This window comes from Phyllostomus discolor, chromosome 7 (genome assembly GCF_004126475.2).
Source record: "Phyllostomus discolor isolate MPI-MPIP mPhyDis1 chromosome 7, mPhyDis1.pri.v3, whole genome shotgun sequence".
NCBI lineage: Eukaryota > Metazoa > Chordata > Mammalia > Chiroptera > Phyllostomidae > Phyllostomus > Phyllostomus discolor.
Genome location: NC_040909.2, coordinates 66,411,585 through 66,420,205, shown reverse-complemented (window position 1 = coordinate 66,420,205; position 8,621 = coordinate 66,411,585). Strand labels below are relative to the sequence as shown.

Here is an 8,621-nt window from a genome sequence, read left to right as displayed (position 1 = left end):
TGGTTCTTGAGTCCTGTCAAAGGAAGAATTCTGAGCCAAGATTCAAACTATAAAAGAAAGTTTATTTAGAAAAATCACAGGGGTAAAAGAAGTGAGCTGTAGGAAAAACAGGCTCAAGAAACAAGTTACAGAGGCAAAAGAACGGCTCTTGGTGCTTTGGGCGCACTTCAAAGAGAGAGCCACCCTGGGTCCTCTGCCTTGAGGTTATTTATCTGGAGGTCTCAGGGGAGGATCCCAATAGAATATTCATCAGCTTTCAAGGTGTGTCCTTTCAGGGCCTTTCAGGGTCTTCCAGGTCTCTACTGATTGGTCAGCACTAGGGCAGGGGTCATTAGTCACTGCAGCTGGTTCTGATGTCCACCACTTTCCGATGTCCTGATGACAAGTGGATGGCATCATTTGGCCAGTTTTGCCACTTTTCTGGGTCTGAAGCTGAAACACATCTGAGGCCTAGAGGTACTTGATGTGGGTCAGAACCTCATTGTCCTGGGGGCTTAACACTTAAGGGCTTTTTTCTGGCCCCCTTGTTCATTCCCCAGTCTAAGGGGATCTAAACCTAATTACTAGCAACATGCCAGAGAAGGAAAGCTCAGGGAAGGATCCAAACTGCATGATCAGCAATATGGAAGGTCAGGGGATCTAAACCACCTGACCTGACTAGGGAAAGAAAGGATACCCTGGGGGTGAGGTCCTTTTTTTCCCAGTTTTGTCTATTGCTAGGTACCCAGGGCTTTTTGCCTTGGTGACCTTCCATACCTGGCCCATTGTCCTTGCTCTGCTCATGCCTTACTGCTTACCAAAAAACCAGGCCTAAAAGAGACAAAGTCATTTGGCATCACACAGCTAGGAAGTGTTAGACCTGCATCCAAACCAGGTATTTAGGTTCCAAAGCCTGTGCACTTGACCCTCAGCTGTTCTTCCTCTTCTGCACAAAGAAGCAGGAAGTCACTGGACTCAGGAAATAGCAAAAATTCAGTACTCTGAGAGATTTAACAACACCTCCTAAAATGGGGTTGTCAGACCTGCATTCCGCGGGCCCACATGCATCCCAAGATGACTGTGCATGTGGCCCACCACCAAATTGTGAGTTTACTTACAACATTATGAGATTTATTTTTTGTGATTACATGTCACAATATATTTAATGTATGGCCCAAGACAACTCTTATTCCAGTGTGGTGGAGAGATGCCAAAAAGTTGGACAACCCGATGAGGAAATTAGAAGTTGTCTCCCCAAAATGTGCAGGACTCCAAAGGGCAAGACAGGTCAGGCAGTGAAAAAGCTGGGAGGAGTGGGGTCAGGTGTTCGCAGCTAGACATGCTAAAGAAAATATTTTTTTAAGGTAAAAATCATGGCTCATACACATAAAATGAACACAGGTCTAAGTTGTTACTTAACTCATTAACTGATGAAAAAGTTAGTTATTTCAGCCAGTTTAAAGAAGAATGAAAAAAAGCAGACACGTACACAGGTAGTCAGAAATGGTAAAATGGGTTTACTGATGGATGCAATACTGCCCTCTTCCAAAGGTAGGAGGAACAAGATCTTCTCCACTAGACAAAATGTATTTGCATTATAATTGGTTTCCTTCAACTTACAGAGTTTTGAAATAGCTCATTAATGATAATGAGAGGGACAGAGTCCTACAGAATCTAATATCCCTCTCCCTCTAAGGTGCACCTTATATTCTATTGACGGGACATCGACTAATGATTTTTTTTACCTACATCAAAGACTTTGCCATCCATTCTTGACAATTATGATTGCAGCATATATGAGTTCTGAGACGGCTGGCCATGTGGTTATCCAAATTTGGCAGCACCTCATGGCTGAAGTGAGAAGCCAACAAAGGGGAACTTCATTCCCTACTGCTCCGCAGATTGTTTCCAGACTGTTCTTTTCTATTATTTCTGGAGAAAACTTTTCTCTTAGAGGCACTTCTGTCTTATCTTTTAACAATAAACTGTGATGGCCAATTCATTTGCAACTAAGAAACAACTTTTTCTTTTCTCCAAAGCAACTGAATCTTCAGACTTGTTGAAGAGAGTAAAATTCTTTGCATTTCATCCTTCAGGGCAGCAAAGAAAAGACAAGTAACAATGAAAACATAAATTTCTGGCCCTGATCAGTGTGGCTCAGTTGGTTGGAGCACTGATCCGTAGACCAAAGAGTTGCAGGTTTGTTCCAGGTCAGGGATCCAAACAAGGAAAAAGTGTCCTTGGATGAAAATTTAAAAAAAAATTCTGCATTAAATTAAATTTTAATTTAATATAATCAATTAAATTAAAGTTTTGTAGTAAAACTCTGACCCTGTTTAAACCTTGAGTCAAATGTCTTCTTCTGAGTGAGATCTTCCCTGACCAGTCTATTTCAATTGCAGCTTCACTGCTGCCACCCACCTTGTACTCCTTCTCAGCTTTATTTTTTATCTGCTAACTTGTAATTAACTTATTGTTGATGGAGATCAGAATATGCCACCTTAAAACATACTGCTTTGGCATAAGGATTATTTTCAGCTGAAGGTAACTGAAAAACAATAAACATGGAAAAAGTTCTTTGCTTCTTCCCCACCTGCCTAAAAGCAGGACATAAATTTTGCTTTTGTAAAGGAAATTGCCATTTGTAAAGGCACTCCCTCTCCTGTACCAGGAGGAGGAGAATGATTCACCACAGAGATGGCACAAAGATGAGTCCATGTAAGCAACTCTTACCTACAATTAGTTTCCTCCATACACTTCCTAGTCACCTTCCCACATTTACTCCTTGAGAAGAAGCCCAAACCCTATTTTCTTTGTCTACTTACTTTTCCACAATTTATCACTCTTTGTTAAAGTTGTATGTAAATCTCCAGGTCTAAACATCTCTTTTGAGTTTTCTACTTCTTTTCTATGATATCCTTGTGCATATAAAAATATTAACATTAATAAAGTTAATATGCCTTTTCTTCCATTAATCTGCCATTTGTCAGTTAAATTTGCACATCCCAGTAACAGAAAATGTAAGGGTGGAGGAAAAGTTTTCCGCTCTCACATTGCCTATCTCCTTTTTCTAGAATGTCAGCTCCTTGAAGACAGTGATTTTTGTCTCTTTTGTTCAATACCTTATCCCCAGCATTTTGAGTAATACTCATCATAGTAAATGCTCAGTAAAGATTTGATGAATAAATGAATGAAAATAATCTGAACATTCATATCCCTACATATATTATTCATTGGCCCAAGTTCCAGGCTTCACCCACCTCTTACCTAACCTATGAGGTGCCTTTTTTCAATTGTTTCCCTCCCTCCTCTGCTTTACTAAGCCTCTAACTTTGAAGGCTGCCAGTGATCATGAGTAGGATACAGGAGTTGAAAGTTCCAGAACTCCTGAGCTACTAATTAAAATGCATGAAGCCCAGACTCTCAGAGCTAGACCCTAACCTTCTCAAATGTTCCCTCACAAGGACTATCTAAGTTTTGTGATACCTGAGGCTTATAATTTGGTCAGGGAGGTCAAGGGATCTTACAAAAAAAATTAAAAACTAGGTATGAACATTTATGCAGAATGATAAAAGGAATTGTGTAGTGTTATTAGAATCTTAGAGACACAAATCCCCTTTTTCTGAGATCTCATGAGGCAATTTCCTAGAAAAGCTTACATGGAAGTGTTTTACAAAGAAGTGCTTACTGGTTGCAACCTGGCCTCTGCTTTTCTCCAGGTACAGTGGACCAGCAGCAAGGGCATCACCTATGAGCCTGGTAGAAATGCTGAATCTCTGAGGGTGGTGAACACATAATATAGGGTAGAGATGTTGTGTTGTAGAATCACATACCTGAAACCTATATAATGTTATTACCCAGTGTTGCCCCAATAAATTCAATAAAGTGGGAAAAAATAAAAGAAAGAAATGCCACATCTTAAGCCTCCCATTAGGCCCACTGAATCAGAATCTGACTTTTCACAAGGTCCTGGGACATTGGTTCATATGCACACGAAATGTGGGTTGACACTGACATAGAACCCTGTAGGGCTCTGTCAACCTACAGTACCTCCCAGGTTCCATGCACACACAAGAGGAGTCCCAAAGCTTATGTTTTGTGAGCTTTTGGGTTCATTCTTCTATGGTCCCCAGACACTGTGGTCAAGTTTGCTGCTGCCAAATGCTGTAGTGTCCATTTGAGGACCAAGAAATGGAGTTCTGGCTGAGGCACTGGCAGTATATGTTTGTCTTCCATCATGGGCCATGGTGTGTCCCAGCACAACCCAAAAAGGGAGCCGTTGTCCTCAAATAGAAGATAAGTGGTCATGCTCAGGATTTCTGACACTCCTCAAGGTCTTGGGGGGCTAGAGAGGTAGCACATGTGGAGAACAGTGGCTGACACATCTCTACCTGAGGACCTCTCTGGCAGCAGGAAACCCTCTACTAGCAAGGAAGCCTACAATACCAGCTAGTGAACAACCCAAGCATCTCCCCAGCTGCAGCAGCCTTCAGCCAGTGACTAACATGAGTGGGAGGCCAGGGGGCCAGGCTCCCTCATCTTTTCCACAGGGCAATTCTTAAGTGCATGTTCTATACTCCCAAAGCTCCCAGACTTTGCAGCAAGGTCATGCTCCCAATGCCCTTGGTAATAACTTACTTGAGGGCACACCTTACACTGTAACCCTCCCCTTCCCTGTTTCCTTCCCTTACCAATGAACATTTCTTGTGGTTCCTTTCCTAATAAATACATGTGCTTCAAACCTTGTCTCAGAGTCTGTTACTAGGAAAACCCAACCTAGCACAGGGGAAAAAATGTTGCTGTGGAGATCTTGGGCTGACTTTTCTTCCTCTGTTAACTATGACAACATCTGCAGATCAGAGTACTTCCTGGGAAACAATTCAATTCATCATAGAAGCTGTGGGTAAACTGTCCACTGAGTAGGCAGGTCTTAAAATTATGACTGGGTTAACTTAGGGTTCTTCAGCCTGGGTATTTGAGCCTGGATACCCATTGCAGGACAGGGGAATCATAAAATGATTGTAGTAAGCAGTGTTCCTATCCTGCATTCACTAGTTGCAAGTGACACCACCCCCACCACCCCTTGCCAAATTATGACAATCAAATACGCCTCCAGACTCTGCCAAATGTCCCCTGGGGGAGTGGCAAAAATTACCCTCAATTGAGAACCACTGGGTTAGCTGAACCTTTTTTTCTTCTAAGCAATAACAAGCACAAATTAGGCTTATCATTTTCTATCTGCATTAAAACTAAGTCTCTGGTTCACCTCTGCCATTTCTGTCCTCTGACTGCCTTGCCCTGAAACCTCATCATAAAACCCATTTGTCACCACTCCCTTTTCCAGGATGGATTTTCAGACTATCTGCTGATGGCTAACTGTGATTCTACTTCCCACCAAAAGGCCCAAACACTTCAACCCCCTCCAGGTCACAGGATTCCAGAGTGCCATCAAATGGTAAGAAACAGCCATTCTTTCAGGCTCCCTCCTGATTCTAGGACACTCTGGAAAGAACGGGGAGTAGGGGCAGGGACCTTCCTTTGCTTGTTTCTTCTCTGAGAAAAGCCACTTTCTCACAAGTTTGTTTTGAAAATTCAGCAGCATCGTCTCCAGACTGCTTGTGTTCGCAGAATGTTTTGGGTGCATATGTGACAGGTGTATCATGTGGCTGCATTGTAGTTCATGAGCATGTGTGTTTTCAAATTCTGGTCAGTAAGGAAGGAAACACAAAGAGAAGGGACTGCAGGACATGCTGGACTGAGCAGGGTTAACGGGCTGTAGGCCACACTAGACTGCCTGGATGCTGGCCACAGGCAGTCAGATCCCTGTCAAGCTGTTGGCCAGGTGGGCTGAGGGCAGGGACAGAAGTGGCCATTGCTCTGCTAGCCCACCGTGCTCATTTGAGTGGCCTCCATTAGAGGCAACCAGATCTCTTCTCTCTCAGTTCACTGGTTTCAGCACATGGCAGACAGAGAGAACGCAGATCCAGTCCTGGCATGTTCCCAGCCAGAGCACAAGAACGCCTCAGCACAAGGAAACTTCAGGGATGAGGGAAGAGTGGCCCCACTATAAAGCTCTACAGCCTAGTTTTTAGAGAGAAGACCTGTGTACATAGAGCAACTTCCAAAACTTGAGGCCTGTTCAGGCTGGAAGGAGGAGAGGCTTTGGGACAGTGTGGCATTCTAGCCAGGACAAGATGAGGACCTCTCTGCTCTAGGAAACCTATTTTAAAACCACTACAGTTTGGAGAACTTGAAACAGGTTTTTCTCCTACATGAAGTGATCAGTGCTAACTCTGCATGGTCATTCAGCATTTTCTTGTTGCCCGTGGGTCACCGGCCAGCAGTGACCATGGAACACTGTGGATGGCTCACCGAAAAACACGGGAGAAACAAACAAACATGCACAGAGACAGACTAGTTTCTGTGGGGAAGTAGGGATGAAATGGCCACCCCCCCTAGTGGGGAGCGCCCTGATTTACCGTCCATACCTGCTTTTATTGGGCTCATTTTGCCTAATAATTCAGGTAAAGTACAGTACTCATTAGGGGGAAGTAAGGAACTATAGAAAACAAGGAACTCTGCTGGTCTAGTGAGTGGGTCAAAGAGCTGTAAGACTTTGAGGAACAAACTTCCTCCTTGGACCCCTCTCATTCAACTGAGAGCATTCTAAACAAAGAAGGTTTCACAGTAATTTACATGTTCTTTCTTAGGCCTGATCACCCAGGGAATCTGCCCCTTTTCAGCACAGAGCTGTACCACCCTGTCATTGTTTCAGGCTTAGCATAGGAACTAAGGCAATAAGGAGATTTTCTCCCAGATGAGAACTCAGGCTACGTCAAAGCTGAGGAGCGAGGGTCCGTCACCCTCTTTTGCTGCAGTCCCCCAAGTCCTTCTTTTGGGGGGCCTCCCAAAGTGATTGTGCCTGGCTTAGGTCGTTCCCCCTGTGGGGAATCTTACCTGTCTTTGGCTAACAGACCAAGCTTTTTGGGGTTCAGTTATGAATAAAGCAGCAGAAGCAGCATTCCTGCCAGGGAGACAAGCTTTTGTCTCCTTGCTGGCTTAAGGTTCCAAGGGCGTTCCCTTAGCCTTAGCCTAGGCGGGGGTTTTAGCTTCTGATACCAGTCAGGGCAGTTCCCAACATTTTCTGTCATCACTTTCCTGCCATTGTTCAAGTTAATCTTTCAGATAGATCAGGAGACCTCACAGCACCTGTGTGTCATTGATTACCAGAGCCATGATGCATACTCAGGGTCTGACCCACAGAGGCACTCTGTCATTGTTAAATGAGTTTATATCAGGGATTAGTCGAATTCTAAAATACAAAAGGGAAAATAGGGTATTCAAGGTAAGGAAACAGCATAGGAAAGAGGAAAACAAGCCTGTTTGGAGAATAGTGTGAAGGCTCACTTTTGGCTCATGTAATGAGACCAAAAGAAACAGTGGATATGTAGGGTCAGGAGAGCAACTGATCTTAATTTCCTAAGTCAATAAAACATCCTCTAGCAGTTGTCTGAAAGTCATCTTTTTCTTAAAAAATATTTTGTAATGCCCCCTTATCATTCTGAATGAAATTTATTTTAACTATATTTTATTGATTATGCTATTACAGTTGTCCCATTCCCCCCCTTCACTCCCCTCCGCCCTGCACACCCCCTCCCACCCACATTCCCCCTCTTCAGTGAATGTCCATGGGTTGTTCATATAAGTTCTTTGGCTTTTATATTTCCTATACTGTTTTTACCCTCCCCCTGTCTATTTTCTACCTACCATCTATGCCACTTATTCTCTGTACCTTTTTCCCCTCTCTTCCTCTCCTACTTCCCTGTTGATCACCCTCCATATGATCTCCATTTCTGTGGCTCTGTTCCTGTTCTAGTTGTTTGCTTAGTTTGGTTTTGGTTTTGTTTTAGGTGTGGTTGTTATAATTGTGAGTTTGCTGTCATTTTACTGTTCATATTTTTATCTTCTTTTTCTTAGATAAATCTCTTTAACATTTCATATAAGAAGGGCTTGGTGATGATGAATTCCTTTAATTTGACCTTATCTGGGAAGCACTTTATCTGCCCTTCCATTCTAAACCAAAGCTTTGCTTGATAGAGCAATCTTGGATGTAGGTCCTTGCCTTTCATGACTTGGAATATTTCTTTCCAGCCCCTTCTTACCTGTAAGGTGTCTTTTGAGAAATCAGCTGACAGTTTTACAGGAACTCTTTTGTAGGTAATTGTCTCCTTTTCTCTTCCTGCCTCTAGGATTCTCTCCTTAATTTTAATTTTGGGTAATGTAATTATGATGTGCCTTGGTATGTTCTTCCTTGGGTCCAACCTCTTTGGGACTCTCTAAGCTTCCTGGACTTCCTGGAAGTCAATTTCCTTTGCCAGATTGGGGAAGTTCTCCTTTATTATTTGTTCAAATAACTTTTCCACTTGTTGCTCTTCCTCTTCTGCTTCTGGTATCCCTATAATTTGGATGTTGGAATGTTTAAAGATGTCCTGGAGGTTCCTAAGCCTCTCCTCATTTTTTTAAATTCTTGTTTCTTCATTCTTTTCTGGTTGGGTGTTTCTTTCTTCCTTCTAGACCACACCATTGATTTGAGTCCCAGTTTCCTTCCCATCATTATTGGTTCCCTGTACATTTTCCTTTAT

General features: G+C 43.0%; 1 long non-coding RNA gene across 1 annotated transcript; it reads right to left on the bottom strand.

Annotated features, from left to right (window-relative positions):
* Window positions 1-565: 565 nt before the first annotated feature.
* Window positions 566-3,955, bottom strand: LOC118501861. Its single transcript, XR_004904523.1, has 3 exons — window positions 3,943-3,955; window positions 2,305-2,311; window positions 566-792 (listed from the first exon to the last, which is right to left on the bottom strand). It is a non-coding gene; the product is annotated as an uncharacterized LOC118501861 (long non-coding RNA).
* Between the last annotated feature and the right edge of the window lie 4,666 nt (window positions 3,956-8,621).